The following is a 19,132-nucleotide window of genomic DNA, read 5'->3' as shown; positions in this document are numbered from 1 at the left end:
TAGCATGTCCTGCACTCCATCAGTAGCCAAGGAAGGCCTCCACCAAGGAGCTGACATTTGAGCAGAGACCAGTGAAATGAGAAAGTAAGGAAATGAGGGAGAGCAGCAAGTGCAAAGGCCGTGGGTGAAAACAAGTGTGGCGTGTTCTAGGACCTGCAAGTAGACCAGCGTGACAGGGAAAGTGAACAGAGAAGAGAGTGCTAGCAGCTGAGGTTGGAGAACTGGGCAGGTATCTTGAAGGTCATGCCAACGAGTCTGCATTTTATGCCTGGTGGGGTGGGAAGCCATGGGAGGGCTTTGAGCAGGGGAGTGACAGGCTCTGATTAGGTTTGGACCAGGCTCCTTCTGATTGCAGGGTAGAGACCAGAATCGAGGAAGATCAGAGTGGAAGAAAATGGAGCTGGTGTCTCAGTGACAGCATGCCCGCAGATGCCCAAAGATGCCCAATAGATGAGCTGCTGCAACCTGTCTCAGCCATGGGGGATGGGAGAGGAAAGTGGAGAAAGGAAAAAAAAAAAAAAAAAGAGTAGACAGAAAAGAATATGTAATGCAAAAATTAAAATGACCTGATAAGTCAGGACATGGGAAGTTCTGCCTCCCTAATGGGGACCCAGGAAGATGTACGAAGAGAAGTAAAGCCACATTCTACGGACACGGAGAAGTTCAGAACACGCAGCCGCCCAGGTTTCCTGGCTCCCAGTCTTGGCACACAGTGCTCCACCTTGCTAGGACAGTCAGATATGTATCTGCGGAAAGACGGTTTCAGCTTACAGGGCGCTCTTCTATTAAGCTTATCTAAAATGCTTAAATTTTAAAATTTTCCCATTAGGAGGCATGGAAATATTTGAAAATCAAATCGTGTTGATGGTTGCACAAATGTATCAATTTATTATTGAAAAGTCAGCCAGGCACGGGGCTCACATCTGTAATCCTAGCACTTTGTTTTTTGTTTGTTTGTTTGAAATGGAGTCTCATTCTGTTGCTCAGGCTAGAGTGCAGTGGTATGATCTCGGCTCACTGCAAGCTCTACCTCCCAGGGCAAGCCATTGTCCTTCCTCAGCCTCCTGAGTAGCTGGGACTGGAGGCACGTGCCACTACCCCCAGCTAATTCTTGTATTTTTAGTAGAGACAGGGTTTTGTCATGTTGGCCAGGATGGTCTCAAACTCCTGACCTCATGATCCGCCCGCCTTGGCTTCCCAAAGCCCTGGAATTACAGGTGTGAGCCATGGCGCCCAGCCAATCCCAGCACTTTGGAGTCACTTGAGGCCAGGAGTTTGAGACCAGCCTTGGCAACATAGTGAGATGCTGTCTACCAAAAAAATTTTTTAAATCATCCAGGCATGGAGGTATGAGCCTATAGTCCCAGCTACTCAGGAGGCTGAGATGGAAGGATCACTTGAGTCCAGGAGCCTGATGCTGCAGTGAGCTATGATTGTATCACTGCACTCCAGCCTGGGCGACAGAGTGAGACGCTATCTCAAAAATAAATACATAAGTAAATAATAAAAGTCATCAAACTGGATACTCCTTAAGGGTGAACATAATGGTATGTAAGTCCACCTCCATAAAGTTATTCTAAAAAGAAAAAGCATTTGCCTATAAGGGAATCGTTCTTTGAACCCTGAGCCTGTCAGAGTTTGCCTATCATTAAAGAGAACTAGAAAGAAATAAACTAAGGTATTAACAATGGAATCATTGGCAATTTCGACATTTTCTTCTTTGCTTATCTGTATTTTCTCATTTTCCTACCATGGACATACATTATTTGCCTGATGAAAAGGAGGAGGCATCAGATCTTATAAATCATTGGCACTGTGATGCTACAGATTACTTTCTGCCTTTTCACGGACTATTTCATTTCTGTTTTTCCACTGTGAAGTTTTAATTTAGCTCAAAAATTCCACAACTATTTATGGAACGCTTATTTTGTGCCAAGCACTGTCCTAGGCACGGCAGGAAATGGAAAAATTAATGAGACATGATCGGATCTCTTCTGTCCTGTTGGGGAGACAGATATCCACACAAAGAACCGTACTGCCAGATGGTGTGGATTACAGACGCAGAGACGGAAGTAGAAGGTGCAAGGGGAGTTCAGTTAATCAATTAGTCAGCAAAACTGCTTTTTAAAGGAATCCCTGTTACTATTGCAAACACTTGTGCAGAATTAATCCCTCTGGCCTTACAAGCTTGCCAGATCTCTGGTGGCCTGAGCTATGTGGGTAGGTGGGACTTTTTTGGTAAGGAGCTAATGGTTACTGGGTATCTATTATGTGATGGGCACTGTGGTTTACATTCATTTAACCCTCACAACTGCCCGAGGCTAATTTAGTGCTTAATCGCAAGAAGGAGGGGAGTACAGAATACTGGTTAGAAGACCAGGCTCTGCAGCCAAGCCACCTGGATTCCAATCCAGTCTACTGCTCACTATTATATAACCTCCAACAAGCTTCTTAACCTCCCTGTGCCCCAATTTCTTCGTTCATATAATGGGGATAATAATAGTACACACCTTGTAGGATTTGGGGCCAGGACTGAACACATCAACCATAAATAGTTGTCCCAGTCCCTGACAAACAGAAAGCTCTCTAGGATGTTACTATTTTATATTTATATTCCACCAAGTACATATTCATGTTACTTTGCATTTCCTTTTTCATGTCATGCTTCCATTACTTTTCCTAAAAAGCCAATTATGACAGTGATTCGGCAAACATTTTTGATCGCCCACTACATATATGATACTTGATCTTTGCTTGCTGGGAAAGCAAAGATAAATAGCCATGACTCCACCCTGGGGGTGCTCGTAGGTTAGTGCAGGAGAGAAGCACAAACACTAATAACAAGACAGGGCTGGTAATTAGGAACAGTGGTTGCCTAAGTTGCCCTAAAGTCCCAGAAAACATTTCTCTCTCTCTGTCTCTGCCTCTCGTTGTTAAAATGTGTTTCCCATTATCCTGTTTATAGTATTTGCTTGCAAAGGAAAGCGGAAACTAACATTCTCTGGAAGTCTGCCATGCGCCTGACATAGTGTGATCATCCCTAAGAGCAGAAGGTTCCCCATGTGCCAGGCACCTTTCTGAGCACTGGATACACATTATCTCCTTTATTCCTATACATGAAGTATAGTTATTATTATCCTCATTTTACCTACAAGGAAACTGAGGTCCTGCTCTCAGAAGTCAAATAACTTCCCCAGGTTATACCACCAAGAAATTACAAAGCCAAGGTTCAAATGCAAGCCTGTCTTCTCAACACAATGCCATATCTCCTCCCAATGTAAAATTCTATATGCCATTTAATTCTCACAATAACTCTTTGAGATAGATGCTATTATGCCCACTTTTATGCATGAGAAAACTGGGATTTAAAACATTAAATTATTACCCCAAGGTCAAAGAGTTAGTAAGTGACAGGCCCAGCTGCCTCCAAAGCTGTAGTCTTTGCCTAGATAATGCGAAGACTCCTGTTTCCTCCCGCACAGGGTGAAGTTGAATTTTCACCCAGGTCTGTGAAAAAGCCCCCTGGACTGGGATATAAGAGAGGGGAATTCCAGTCTTGACTCTGCCACTTACTAGCACAGTGGCCTTGGGCAAATTTCTTTCCCTCTTGGGGTCTTGGGGTATATCTATCAAAAGATAATTTGGGGCCAGACACAGTGGCTCACACCTTTAATTCCAGCATTCTGAGAGGCCGAGGTGGGTGAATCACTTGAGGCCAGGAGTTCGAGACCAGCCTGGCCAACATGGTGAAACCCCATCTCTACTAAAAACATTTAAAAATTAGCCAGGCATTGTGGTGGGCGCCTGTAATCCCAGATACTCAGGAGGTTGAGGAACAAGAATTGCTTGAACCTGGGAGGCAGAGGCTGCAGTGAGCCGAGATCACACCACTGCACTCTAGCCTGGGCAACAGAGTGAGACTCTGCCTCGAAAAATAAAAATAAAAATTACGTTTTTTTAAAAGATAATTTGGTTTTCACCCTTCCCAAAAATCCCCAAAGGGATGTCATAAACAATAGGCTGAGACCAGGCTCTGCTAGAGTAAACCTAGAGTGGGAGCCTGGGGTGATGCCCAAGGATGGAAGAGGGAGGAGGCTCCAAAGATAACACCCTCACAACTGTGTTCCAGCCACCTCTGATGGGAGAAGCTCTTCAGTATTCCATCTGCCAGAGGCTAAGCTGCAGGAGGACAAGTATATGATTTTTTTTTTTTCTTTTGAGACAGAGTCTCGCTCTGTCGCCCAGGCTGGAGTTCAGTGGCATGATCTTGGCTCACTACAACCTCCACCTCCTGAGTTCTAGCGATTCTCCTACCTCAGCCTCCCAAGTAGCTGGGATTACAGGTGCCCACCACCACACACCAGCTAATTTTTGTATTTTTAGTAGCGTTGGGGTTTCACCATATTGGTCAGGCTCACATAGGGGAGGTGTTGTTGGAGATTATAGGGAGTGAGCTAGAGCCCACTCCTGAATTGCAACAAACATCCCTTTGTGGTGCTTTCAGGGATCCAAACAATAGATGGGTCATTGATATGGATGTCGCAGAAGAATAGCGTGTGGAGGAAATATTTGGTTTCAGTAGTTTAGCCGTAAGGAGTGAGGAATTTGTTTAGACATACTGAAGATGAAGACTATACTTCTGAGAATAAGCCTAAAGCCTGTGAGTCTCGAAAGCCAATCTGCTGAGCTTCACTGAACCCCAGAAGCCCATGTGCCCCTTTTCACCATTTCCCACATTGGTAGGACATCATGAGGGGTAGACGCTCACTCTCTGAGGGTTTGTCACTTGCCTGGGGTTGGGGCAGGGTTTGGGAATGGGGTAGAGTGAGGCATTGCCCACGTGGGATCATGAGAGTCACGCTCAGAAATGGTGTATCAATTCAATTTGGTCTCTATGAACCAGTCATCCACGACCAGGACTGAGACTCTGTTGGTCTCCTGTCTATAGCCTCTGTGATATTTGTGGAGCGGGCGTGCCATTAACCCAAGTTAATGGCCACTGCAACTTATTTTTATGGTATGTTTATTTTTACCGCAAGAAACAACCACCAAGAAAAGGCATTTAGTTGATGGTAGCAGAAAAATAATACAGAATTGGGACCACAGAGGAGCCATAAGCTGGCTGCCCTTCTGTCTCCGGAGACGGGGAGGTGGAGTTTTCCAGGGAAGAACAGCTCCTGGTGCACAGGTGTTCGGGGTAAGTGGAAGGATAGATGGGCCTGAGCATGCATGGGAAAGGAACCGGCTGCAGGAGAGTCTTCCCTTAGAAAAAAAGAAAAAAAAAAGAAACCTCGAGATGTCAGCGATAGAAGGGATTAGAGAGAAGGGGGGAAAACCATGGGAGGGAGCTGTGGGGAGGGGCTTAGTTGGATGAGATATGCTTTGGGGTGGAGCTGGCATGGCAGATGTTACCAGGAAAGTGAGTGAGTTTGTTTGTTTATTTATGTATTTATTTGAGACAGAGCTTCACTGTGTCGCCCAGGCTGGAGTGCAGTGGCGTGATCTCGGCTCACTGCAACCTCCACCTCCCAGGCTCAAGCGACTCTCGTGTCTCAGCCTCCCAAGTAGCTGGGACTACAGGCACGTGCCACCACGCCCGGCTAATTTTTGTATTTTTGGTAGAGACAGGGTTTCACCACGTTGGCCAAGCCAGTCTTGAACTCCTGACCCCAAGTGATCTGCCTGCCTCAGCCTCCCAAAGTGCTGGGATTACAAGAGTGAGCAACCGGGCCTTGCTAAGAAATTATTATTTTTTAAGCAAATAGTTTAGAGAAGGCATCGAGACCTAACTCTCATTTTAAGTATCATCTCTGCTGTGCTCCACAGTACGTGGCCATAAGAAACCCATGACACCCTCCCCTGGAATTGTACCCACGTCCCACACGGACAGATGCTCTACTCCTCCACTTCTTGGCAGTGCTTCCTACAGCCCCTGGGTGAACTTCTCCAGCTGGCTGTGATTGACCTCCAGAGGGCATGACCATGGCTGAGACTCAGCTTTTCATGTTCCCAGCTCTGGCTTGGGGAGTCACCCCAAGGAAGCAGCAGATTAAGGAGAAATGTGAATGCATCCTTCCTGAGTGTGGGTTCCCCCAGAGAGAAGACAGACCCCATGGCCAGCACTTCATCGTATTTTGAGCTGTGGGAATTAGAGGCTTGGACAATTTGGGAGAAACAAGGCTTTTGTCTTTAAGGAGTTTACAGCTTAAGGAGAGGATATCATATCTCATAGCTGTGACAAATCAAAAAATTAAAAGTAGTCTTTCCAAGGATGGCTTCAGTAGTTTAGCCGTAAGGAGTGAGGAATTTGTTTGGTTAGACATACTGAAGATGAAGACTATACTTCTGAGAATAAGCCTGAAGCCTGTGAGTCTCGAAAGCCAATTTACACACCATGCAGAAAACTGACGGGTCTCAGGAAAACTAAAATGAGGAAAGCTAGCAGAGGCCTAGGCAGACGTCAAATTAATTTCTAGAAACAGAGGACAATCTGCTTTGGCTTGGCAAAAATTAAAATAGAACTTAGATGAGCTTCAGTGTGAATGGAGGTGGGGAGAGTTCCTTCCTTTCCGTTGATGGGATGTAAAACCCTCACTAACCAACAAGCTCCCCCAAGAAAGACAAGGCCACGTGCCTTCATTGCCCTAGTGAGCTGTGGGATGTCTGTCCCCCAGCAGGGTCTCTCTTACTGTGTGTTGAATGAATGATGGATCCAATAAAAGAAAAAAAAAAGCGAAAGAATGACTGGATAAAGCCCCATTCCAGCCCATGTTCCCCTGATAACGGTAATAAAATGAAGGACAGAATGGACTGGATTATTACAGTACTTTAACTTTGTTTAACTTTGTGAAAACACTATGTTTAGCTAGGATAATGGGAGTACTTGGACTGGTAATAAACAAATAAATGAGCAAAGCAATAATGTCTTACATTTGAAGTGATTTACAGCTTACAAAGCTATTACACACACATTTTTTCCATAAGAGCCTGTAAACCACCCTGTGGCACAGGCATGACAAATATTACTTTCCCCTTTTGATGAACAATGAAACTGCAATTTAAATAACTTAAATAACTACAATCACAGTGCTCAGGGTGGCAGAGGACAGATTTAAACCCAGGGCTGAGTCCAAACACTCTTCCCGACCTGTGGTTCTGGCTCTCACGGGGGCCTATGCTCTGGAAAAAATAATTCCACTCCTGTGTTCAGCCTGGTCCACTCCTCGCAGAATCTTCTTTTTCAATCTAGGTATCCGGGAATAACATTTGGTCCTGTTTTGTGTGAGTTTTAAATTTTGCACAAATTATGCAATTAAATTACAAAACGTGTAACACAAGCCTTCATGTCTTCTCCCACAAACAAAAACATCCACTTATCACATCTCTGTGAATATCAGAAATTCCCCCGATTTTCCATCTGGCCCTTCTCATGTTGTGTCTGGTGCCTCCACTGTCTGGGTCATTTACCTGCTCATTTCCCCAGACACTGGGTTTCCTTTCTTGAATTTAAGCATTTTGTCATGCCATTTGTTTCTTCACTCACTTCAAATCTCTATTGGCCGCTACTTTACCCCAGGGCCCTGGAGTGGCTTTCTTTGAAGCTGGTGTCCACTCACTCTTTCCCTCCAGAGCTTTGGCCAGCTGGCCCCAGAAATCTTCCAGTGGCCCATGAGAGAGCAAGCTGGCAGAGCTGTCACTCCCGCCATGGAATTCAGGTAAGGTCCCCAGGGGCTGTTAGTGCGCACATCTCATCAGCCAGCTTTGCTAACCCATCACTTTCTGCTCTATGGAGATGGACTTTCTTTGTCTTTCCTCATTTGCTTTCTTTTTAATTGACTACCTCATTTCCCAGGGGGTTTCACACTCTGCCATCTTCATTATTCTGCCCTTTTCACGGGTCTCACTAAGCTTTTCTCTTCTGTCTCAGATGGTGCCTTTACACTTCAGCCCGTCTCCCACCCACTCAGCCTTCTCAGGTGGCTTGCTTCTTCCTGCCCGGTTGGATGCCAGGAGGAACGTCAGAGGCCCTCCAGTCCCAGGATTCCTAACCTGGAGCCCTTGGGGCCCACCACTGAGTTTCACAGGCACGTCAGTGGGGCAGCTGTGATGGTTTGAAGTCTCATGTAACATCTCCATTTTTCTGGGGAGAGAATCCATAGATTCCCATTTCCATCCCATTCCCAGACCCCTCATTTTGCTGATGCATAAACAGAGGCCCACAGCAAGTTGCTGGATTGGAGAAGAGAGCTGCTGTTTGGGGCATCTGTCGTGTGTGCTCTGCTATATCTCTGTGGATTCCCCTGCCCCGGAGGTGTCCCGAGGGAAGAGAAGGCTTTTCCTTCCTCCTGAGCTTTTCCCTTTGTCTTCTTGCTTTTCCACATGGACACACACGGTGCACACACAGACACACTTCCTCATACTTGTACTGCGTTCAGGGCTGACTACACCATTTGTGAGGCCAAAAGCAAAATGGGAAGTGGAGCCTGGCAGCGCGTGGGGAAGTGGATCTCCCCTTCCTGTGGGTGAGCCACTGCCCCAACCTGTAGAGGACAGGCGATCTCCCCAGGAGTTGCAACCTTGATGCCAGGGTACCACAGTCCCTGGAATGAGGGTGAATGAGAAGCTCATACACAGTTGTCCAATGCAAAAGTCACAGCATTGCAACCCTGGGGAGGGACATAACCTCACCACATGTGAGATACTGTGGAACATGCCCAACTCCAGCCCTATCTGTGGCTGCACCCAGGCCAGGATGACTAATAGTGGAACGTGGCCCATCAACACTCTGGGCAGAGGGGAACCACCACTATGGAGTTGGGGGTGAGGAGAGGGAGGCCAGAGTGGGCTGTAGAGAACCCATCCCAGGGAGACAGTCGGGGGTGGACCGCAGGTGAGACGAGGCTTCAAGCCTCCTGTGCATTATCCCATCGGACTTGAAATACAAACACAGCTTAAGAAAAAGTACTAAGATTCTCAAGGAGGCAATAGCAGAGAATCAAACCCAAGCACGGATCCTTCTGCACTAGCATGTGCCATGAAGCCACTCTGACATGTTTCAAAGCACGACAGCATCCTTGCCTTTTGCGCCCCCCTAGGCAGCCCTTTGAAGTCATTGGATCAGGTGTGCCTTAAGCCTCATCTTACAGACAAGACTTCAGACATTACACGTAGCCTAGGCACAGGAGTCTCGGATCAGAGAGTTCAAACATGGGCTCAGCCACTTACCTCACCCCCCTGGGCCTCAGTTTCCTAATTTGCCAAAGGGGACTAATCATCTCTTCTTCAGGGTTGTTGTGTGATTACAACAAATTGCATATAGAATTCTACAGTGCCAGTGGCAGGCAGAGTACTCAATAAATGTAGGTATCAGCTTTTCCCAAAATCATATTCATGAATGCCCTTCACTAATTTTCAACATTCACCTGCCATGTGTACCATTATTGGCTTAATATTTTAAATTTAAAGCTAGCTAATTTTTACGCTTTAATAAATTTATAGGGTAGCTTTATTCTAGTGTCAAAAATGAAAGACAAATATTATTCGTCTTAAGTAGAAAGTAATCATAAAAATAAATGCATGGGCCAGGCACAGTGGCTCACGCCTGTAATCCCAGCACTTTGAAAGACCAAGGCAGTGCCGGGTGCAGTGGCTCATGCCTGTAATCCCAGCACTTTGGGAGGCCAAGGTGGACAGATCACCTGAGGTCGGGAGTTCGAGACTAACCTGACCAACATGGTCTCTACTAAAAATATGAAATTAGCCAGGTGTGGTGGCACGTGCCTGTAATCCCAGCTACTCAGAAGGCTGAGGCAGGAGAATCGCTTGAACCTGGGAGGCAGAGGTTGCGGTGAGCTGAGATTGCACCATTGCACTCCAGCCTGGGCAACAAGAGCGAAACTCTGTCTCAAAAAAAGAAAAAGAAAAAGAAATATGGGTGGGTCAATTTAGGCCAAGAGATCAAGATAAACCTGACCAACTACTAAACATATAAAAATTAGCCAGGTGTGATGGCAGGTACCTGTCTCCCCAGTGACTCGGGAGGCTGAGGCATGAGAATTACTTGAATTGGGAGGTAGGGTTTACAGTGAGCCAAGATCACACCACTGCACTCCAGCCTGGGCAACAGAACAAGACTCTGTCTCAAAAAATAAGTAAACAAATAAATAAACACATGGAAAATGACAGTGGTATGAAAATCTAGCCAGATAACTTGGCTAGCTTAGAGTCTGTACTTCCTCTTTGTTAAGGAAGGAAATTAGCAAGTGTTTAATACTTAGTCCCCCTGAGACTTAATCTGCAGGGAATCATATGTCATTATTCAATTCAATGTTTTTTTGTCTGTTTGGAGACGGGGTCTTACTCCATCACCTAGGCTGGAGTGCAGTGGGTGATCATGGCTCACTATACATCCAACTCCTAGGCTCCAGCAATCCTCCCACCACAGCCTCCTGAGTAGTTGAGACTACAGGCACATGCCACCATACCCGGCTAATTTTTGTGTGTTTTGTAGAGATGTAGTCTCCCTTTGTTGCCTAGGCTGGTCTTGAACTCCTGGCCTCAAGTGATCCTCCCACCTCAGTCTCTCAAAGTGCTGGGATTACTTACAGGCATGAGCCACCGCGCCTGACCCATTCAGTGTTCTTTAATGCCTTGCCTGTCCTGTACCAGTTAACATCTCTCATACCATGATTCGCCTGCTAGACTTTGGGAAGTACCAAACGTGAGGTTTGGAAGTGATAGAGTCAAAGTTCACAACATATGTATCATGAATGCAAAAAAATAAAACCCACACAAACCAATACCAAATGCTGTTCATGGACACATGGATTGAAAGAATCCATATCAGTTCCTTGACAGTGACTGCCTCTAAAGAAAGAGAGAAGAGGAAAGGGCTGAGGGTTGTGGTCAAACTTTAACTATCATTGAAATGTTTAATTATTTTATCAAAAATGCTTGAAACAAATGAGAAAAATGTTTTACAGTTTATTCGGCATACCAAGGACATCTATATTTAATAATCTTTATATGCATTTTTAAAAGAAAATAAAATTTAAATTTTATTTTAAAAGAATAAATTTTAATATGTAAAAGAAAATAAAGAGAAAGAAGAAAAAAACTTTGATCAGGCAAAATGTTCCCAAAAATAGGTGCTGGGAAGAACTCAACACATGCTGATAAGTAAGGGACTGTATCAGTTAGCTTGGGCTGCTGTAACAAACAGCACAGACTGAGGTCAGGAGACTGTTCTATAAACAACAGAAATTTATTTTTACAGTTCTGGAAGCTGAAAGTCCAAGATCAAGGTATCAGTAGAGTTGTTGTCTTCTGAGGTCTCTCTCCTTGGCTTGTAGATACCATCTCCTTCCTGTGTCTTCACAGCTTCTTCCCTCTGTACATTTCTATGTCCCCATTTTCTCTTTTTTTTTTTTTTTTTCTGAGATAGAGTCTCACTCTGTCACCCAGGCTGGAGTGCAATGGTGCAATCTCAACTCACTGCAACCTCCACCTCCTGAGTTCAAGCGATTCTCCTGCCTCAACCTTCCGAGTAACTGGGATTACAGGAGCACACCACCACACCCAACTAAGTTTTGTATTTTTAGTAGACACGGGGTTTCACCATGTTGGCCAGGCTGCTCATTTCTTCTTCTTATAAAAAAACCAGTCTAAGTGGATTAGGACTTGCCTTAATGACGTCATTTTAACTTAATCACCTCTTTAAAGGTTTTTGTCTCTAAGTACAGTGACATTCTAAGGTACTGGGGTTAGGTCTTTAGCATATGAATTTCAAGGGGGACACAAATCAGCCCATAATTGGGACTTTCACTGGTGTTCTGTGCTGACTTACCTCTTCATCCAGGAGTCTGTCACCTCCCCTTACTGACTCTGCTGCTCTCCCCTCCTCTTTCCAACATCCAGGCGGGATCTTCTGACCGCTCCACTGCCTGGCCTTTGCTGACCCTTCCTGGCTTCACCCCTGCTTCCTCTAGCCAATCTGCTGAGGACCTCCCTCCTCACCCAGCTCAGCCCTGCCTGCTGCCCGAGTCCACTCCCATCTGTGGAGCCTCCACTCAGAAGCCCATGAATCAGCTTCCACCCAAGCTCCACTCTGCAGCTCCATGCAGCTCAAACTACCTGCTCATGAACAACGACCCGAAGACGTTTCTCCTGTCTCAGACCTGGCCATCAACGCCCATTCTCCTCTGTCTGGTCTCACTTCTTGAGATGTGTCTGCCACAGGTATGTCTGTGGCATTCCTCTGCCCATGTTCTCTCTATACCTCTTATCATTTTGAGGTCACAGGTTGTATCAGTCAGCATCCAATTAGAAAAGCAGTAAGCTCTCTAGAAACTTACATAGGGGAACCGTAACGTAGGGAACTGTTTACATGGAGAGGGAGAGCTGAAAGGGCGGAGGATGGTAAGGAGCATGAAGGTGGTAGGTCACGCTCACCAGGGCAGCACCCTAGAGAAGGTGCAGCAACCAGACAGAGGCAACCCTGTTCATGGAGCTGCCACACTGACTCTGACTGGTAAGTGGAAGAACAATGACCTTCTACTACATCTAAGCCACTGTTACTTATAGTTTCTGTTAGGGCAGGCAAGTTCACACAACACAAATGTGTCTTTTTTCTTTTTTTTTTTTTTTTTTGAGACAGAATCTCTCTGTTGGCCAGGCTGGAGTGCAGTGGCACAATCTCAGCTCACTTCACCTCCTGGGTTCAAGCGATTCTCCTGCCTCAGTCCCCCAGCTAGCTGGGATTACAGGCGTATGCCTGGCTGATATTTTGTATTTTTAATAGAGGTGGGATTTCACCATGTTGGCCTGGCTGGTCTCAAACTCTTGAGCTCAAGTGATCTGCCCACCTCAGCCTCCCAAAAGTGCTGGGATTACAGACATAAGCCACCACGCCCAGCCACATCATTTTTTATAGTGCTTGTTTTGGGGCAATTTGCAAAGACAAATTGCCTTTCCCTTCCCCTTCAGCTTGGCGACAGAGCCGTGCCCATGGCCTTGTCATGTGAAACAGACTTGAGGCATTCATTATATTCAAATGAATACTGGAGATACAGTGACCAGCTGTGTCTGTTTGTCCAGGAAAAGGGGGCTTCCTGGGACATGGAAGTTTCAGTGCTTACACAGGGAGAGTCCCCGGCAAACTGGAGTGGGTTGGTCACCCTACCTGCTCCTTGTGCTTGTAGCAAGCATGTTTCTCAAACAGAAAAGCACTGGTCGGCATCCCTGGCCCTGTCCCTGCCCCCTCCCTCCCAGACACACACACACACACACACACACCAAGGTCCAAACCACTGTGCAGACGGCCACCCTCATTGAGCCTGGTTACCTCCCAGTGTCTCTGTACTTGAGACACAGCAAGTTTTTCCCTGCCCACCACTTCATTTCTGAAGACAGTAAACACCAGCTCAGCTGCAGCCTGCCCAGAGTCACCACCCCGGTGCTCTTCCAGCAGCCCTGGCCCTTTGCACCTGAGTCATTCTCCAAGATAAATTCCATTTCTCTGGATCTGAGATTCATGTCACATTCCTTGCTTCTAGGAACTTGCTTGACCACAAGTATGATTCTCTGGTCCCACGGTCTCTGCTGAGCTTCTGTGCTCCTCCTCTCTGCAGGAAAAACTCTGGGTGAGGGCATCCTCCTTAGCCAGGGTATGTCTCTCATCCTGCTTTCAACGGTGTGCAGCTATTAATAGATGGACTGGAAGGAACCATGGACTGAGCTCCATCCCCTGTGTTTGGAAACCTGCCTCTGCCTCTGCCTCTGTTCTCTCCATAACATCGGGCAGGATTTTCATCCTGCAGAGCCTCAGTTTTTGGGGGCTGAAAAATGCCCCCCCAAAGGATATCCAAATCCAAATTTCTGGAGCGTGCAAATGTTACCTTATTTGGAAAAAGGGTCTCTGTGGATATAACTAAGTTAAAGATCTTGAGATAAAAAGATTATCCTGGTGGATCCCAAATGCCATCACAAATGTTCTTGTAAGAAGGAGGTAGAATGAGATTACATAGACAGAAGAGGGAGTCAAAGTGGCCCTTGAGACACAGATTGGAGTGATGTGGCCACAAGTCAAAGAATGCCAGCAGTCACGGAAGAAGCAGGACTGATTTTCCCTCAGGGCCTCCCAAGGGAGCATGGTCCTGCTGTTATGGGCTGAATTATGTTGCCACCCCCAAAGTAATATGTTGAAGTCCCAACCCCCAGTGCCTCAGAATGTAGGTATATTTGGAGATAAAGTCTTTAAAGAAGTGTGTGAGTTAAAATGAGGCTGTTAGGGTGGGGCCCTGCTGCAACCGGACTAATGTCCTTATAAGAAGAGGAAGGGACTGGAGGCTGAGGCAGGAGAATCGCTTGAACTTGGGAGGCAGAGGTTGCAGTGAGCTAAGATAGTACCACTGCACTCCAGCCTGGGTGACAGAGCAAGACTCCATCTCAAGAAAAAAAAAAAAAAAAAAAACAGAAAAGAAAAGAAGGAAGGAAGGAAGGAGAGAGAGAGAGAACAAGAAAGGAAAGAAAGAAAGAGAGACAGAGAGAAAGAAAAAAGAAGGGAAGAGAAAGAGAAGGAAAGAAAGAAAGAAAAGAAAAAGAAAGAAAAAAAAGAAAGAGAAGGAAAGAAAAAGAAAAAAGAAAGAAAGAAGAAAAGAAGAGACAGCAGTGATGTGTATACACAGAGGAAAGACCATGTGAGGACAAAGAAGTGAGCAGGAGCCCCCTGCAAGCCCAGGAGACAAGCCTTAGGAGAAAAGCCCCGCCAACACCTTGATCTTGGACTTCCAGCCTCAGGAAATGTGAGAAAGTAAATTTCCATCTTTTAAGCTGCCCAGTCTGTGGTTCTTTGTTATGGTAACCTTAACAAACAGATACACCTGCCCACACCTTGATTTCAGCCCGGCAATACTGATTTCAGACCTCTGGGCTTCAGAACTGCAAGAAAATACATCTCTGTTGTTTGAAGCTCCCCCGCCCGCCCCAGTTTGTGGTATTTGTTGCAGCAGCCCCAGAAAGCTAGTACAGGTGGTAGATAGTCCCTATCTCAGAGGCTTCTTTGAAAGATGGAGGGAGGTCACAGGTAGACTTGCTTGGCTTTGTGTGAGTACCCTCTACATTTTCATGGCATCTGAATTCTCCTCTCATGGGAATTTTTCTATATGTTTATTTTTCTGCCCAAGTAGAAGCCAAAAAAAAAAAAAAAAAAAAAGACACACATGCTATGGTGGCATTTTGGGTCATCTTCTCTCCTTTCCTTTTTGGTGCCTGTTTCCTGCCTGAATGTTCCAGCTTCCTTCAGTGGGCTCCATCTACCAAGGCTCCAGGTCAGCTAACAGTGAATCATTGACATATCTGCCTCATCACTTAACAGTAACACAATAGCTAACGCTTATGGAATACTGATTCTGTGCCATGCCTCATGCTAAGTGCTTTCCCTAAATTAGTTCACTTAATCCTCTGAGCATCCCTTTAAGATGGACTGCTATTATTCCAATTTACACAGAGGGAAATTGAGTCACAGAGAGGTTAAAGAGTTTGCCCAAAGAAGTGACAGACCTGGAGGACAAACTCAGGTTGTTGGTACCCAAATCTACACCCTTAACCCACTCTGACACCTTAGGAGGGGAGGGATCCATCTCATCTTAGTTAACTTTAACTCTCCACTGTGTGCTTGGAGCACAGTTTGGACTCAGTGAAGGCTTGATGGATGGATGGATGGATGGATGAGTAAATGGCACTTCACACAGACCAAAGGAAAGGCAAGAAGATGCTCTTCAGGGCTCTGCTCTGTCCAGCTTCTCTTTAGCTTGACTCTGCTGCTATTGCTACCATGACAGTCCCAATCTACCCACCATCCTGCATGGCCTATACTCACACCACATCCTCTCTGTTCTCTGCTTCTTTTACTCTGGAGCAGGGAGAACCTGAGTTGAGCAGCAGCACCTGCAATCCCTCACCCTCCATCCACTCACCAATGGCCTCATGGCTCCTTGTGAATGGAAGACACTGGAATTCTTAGGAGCCTAGTGAGGGAAGTCCAGATCCAACGAGATTATGGAAATTGTGAGGGGCTGTGGACACACCAGACATTATTGCTATCCCAATTTACAGAAGAGGACTTAGGTCCTCCTTTAACATCTCTAGACTTAGGTCTAGAGATATTAAAATACTTGCCAAAAGCCACAGAGAACTTGATGTCAGAAACATTTTTAAAAGAATGTAAAGTTAGCATCATAACTAGAATCTGGGGGGGAAAAATGCAACAAACTATTTCTTACTTGTCCAGAATAAACTAAGGGCTGATATAGTTAATGCAGAAGGAAGGAAGGAAGGAGGGAGGGAGGGAGGGAGGGAAGGAAAGAAGGAAGGAAGGAAGGAAGGAAGGAAGGAAGGAAGGAAGGAAGGAAGGAAGGAAGGAAGGAAGGAAGGAAGGAAGGAAGGAAGGAAAACAAAACTTGATGCTATGCTTGATTCCCAATCAAGTGCCCTTTTCAGCATACCAAGTCAATAAGAAAGCAATCCAATCTAGAAGAGAGAAGATGGGACTTCAGAGCCTGGTTCCAATTCTTACCAGTTGTGTGTTGTTAGGCAAATTATGTAAATTCCCTGAGCCTCAGTCCCTTGGTCCATGCAATACAAGAAGACTATCTACCCACCACCTGGCCGGGCTGTCCATCACTGAGAGACTTCTGGGAGAGAGGTTTTGATTTCAGAACTACATATGTGAGAAATTGACAAGTTTCAATCTTGTCTGCTCACTGTACCTGCCAGTCTGAGCCCTTTGGGGGAAGAGGGTAGTTTCCTATCAGTGACAAGAAAGGGTCCCGAAAACCTTGGCTCTACATCAGTGACAGCTGCATCTGTCTCCAGATCAGAACTGGAAAAATGATGAAAAATTAGCGGCTAATTGGAACGCCTCCCTCTCTGAGTAATACCCTATAACATCACTTTGTAGTCAAGAAAATATTTACCTGGCAATTATATTTTAACATAGTCAGCTGTCCCTCCTTTGTGATGAATGCCTAATCACTATGGAAAATAATCTCTTCTCTAAACTGTATACTTCATGACTTAACCCCTGCCAAAAATGTATTCCCATGTCCCTTTTCTTCTTTAGAGTTTAAAATACACTTGCATAGAGGGAAACAGTCAGTTGTTTGTTTGTTTGTTTGAGACAGGATCTCGCTGTGTCACTCAGGCTGGAGTGCAGTGGCACAATCTCAGCTCACTGCAACATCAACCTCCTGGACTCAAGCTGTCCTCCGACCTCAGCCTCCTGAGTAGCTGGGACCACAGGCATGTACCACCATGCCTGGATAATTTTTGTAATTTTTGTAGAAATGGGGTTTCACCATATTGCCAAGGCTGATCTCAAACTCCTAAGCTCAGGGAATCCACCTGCCCCGGCCTCCCAAAATGTTGGGATTGCAGGCGTGAGCCCCTGCACCCAGCCCAAGCAATGATTTAAATAGAGATCTGCAACCACGTTTTCACTGAACATAAATCAGGCCAGCCCCAGTGTCATAATTGCAAGCTCCTAGAGCAAGTTTCTCAACAGAGGCACTAGTGACATTTTGGGCTAGGTCATTCTTCATTTTGGGGGCTGTCCCGTGCATTGTAGGATGTTTAGCAGCATCATTGACCTCTACCCACTGGATGCCTGTAGTACCTCTCCTCCAAGTCATGACAATAAAAAGTGCTGCAGACATTGACAAATGTCCCCGAAGATGTGGGGTGGGGGTGGGGAGAAAAAATCACCCCCAATAGTAAACTAGTCTCCTAGAGGGAAAGCCTGGGCCTGGGGGCTTCTCTTTGCTCTGCCTCACCCGAAATTAAGTACTTTATAGAAATGCTTGTATGGCATTGCAGCGAATTAAATATAGGAGTAAAGGTTGGGTGAGCATGGAGGAAAATATACTATTATATGCCTCAAATACACAAAATGTACACATCTGAAAAGACTGTTTGCAAAGCTAGTTTCTGGAACACGATGCACAGTGAGTTTTTCCTGGGATTTCAATATTTAGTTAGGCGTGTATGGCGACACTGCAAACTAGATCAGCTGCGACTGTTTGTGACTTAACGTGCTCTTCTTTAAAATGGCTGCTCTCCCAGACACGTCCTCCTCCGATGTTGTTTGCTGTTATTCCATTTTGCTGCAAAAGGAAAAAGAGTTTCCACTGTAGAAATTCCTCACCAACTTGTTAAAATGTACGAAGAATGTTTTGAGTCTACGGCATGTATAAAAATGGTATGGGAAGCTTGGGGAAGGGTGGGAAGAAGCCAGGCTTGCTTAGGGCAGAAGGTGGCTCTTCGCATTTGACTGAGCTGGTGCTGGAAGCCACATCTAGCAGCATGATGTGCTTGAATCTCCCGGCAGTAGAGAGAGAGCTAATTATTGCTTGGAATAACTGGCGTGGTGGGAAGAGGCTTGGATTGGAAGTCAAGAGTCCTGGGTTCCGGTCCTGGTCCCTTTTGGCTCCAACATTCTAATATCTAACAACTGCCTCATGTGATATGTTGTGACAATAATGGCCACTGATGAATCGTGCTTCCCCTGTGCCCTCCTCTCTTCACTCTCTCAGTTTACAGGGGCATGTACTGAGAGATGGAATCTATTTTTCCATCCCTTGGACATGGGTTGCCCTTGTGACTGGCTTTGATCAATAGAATATGGCGGAAATGTCACTGTGTGAATCCCTGAGCTAGTCTTTAAGGGACCTTGCATTGCAGGTGTTACTTTCACTCTTTTGGGACACTGCCATTGCCATGTTTAGAGGCAAGGTCTAGCCTCCTTCAGGATAAAGGAGACAGAGGCCCAGCCGGCTGCACAAACCCGCCTGCTGCATGCAGCTGGACAGGGAGCCCCATGAGGTCAACAGAAGACCTGTCCAGTAAACCCACAGAACTGAGAAAACTAATGTGCTCATTTGATGCTGTTAAGTTTTGAAGTGGGTTGTTACACAGAATAGATGAGCAGCTTGTTGAAAGATCGTTTTTAAGAAACACCTTATAAACAACCTCCTGCATGTTCTCCACATCCCAGCAAAACTCCCTCCTTTCCCCTACTGTTAATTCTTTTTCTTTCAAACTAGAACAAACTTTCAGCCTTTTTTCTCTTTTTTTTCTA

The sequence above is a fragment of the Chlorocebus sabaeus genome, chromosome 10 (assembly GCF_047675955.1).
Source record: "Chlorocebus sabaeus isolate Y175 chromosome 10, mChlSab1.0.hap1, whole genome shotgun sequence".
Classification (NCBI taxonomy): domain Eukaryota; kingdom Metazoa; phylum Chordata; class Mammalia; order Primates; family Cercopithecidae; genus Chlorocebus; species Chlorocebus sabaeus.
This window is presented reverse-complemented; position numbering follows the sequence as displayed.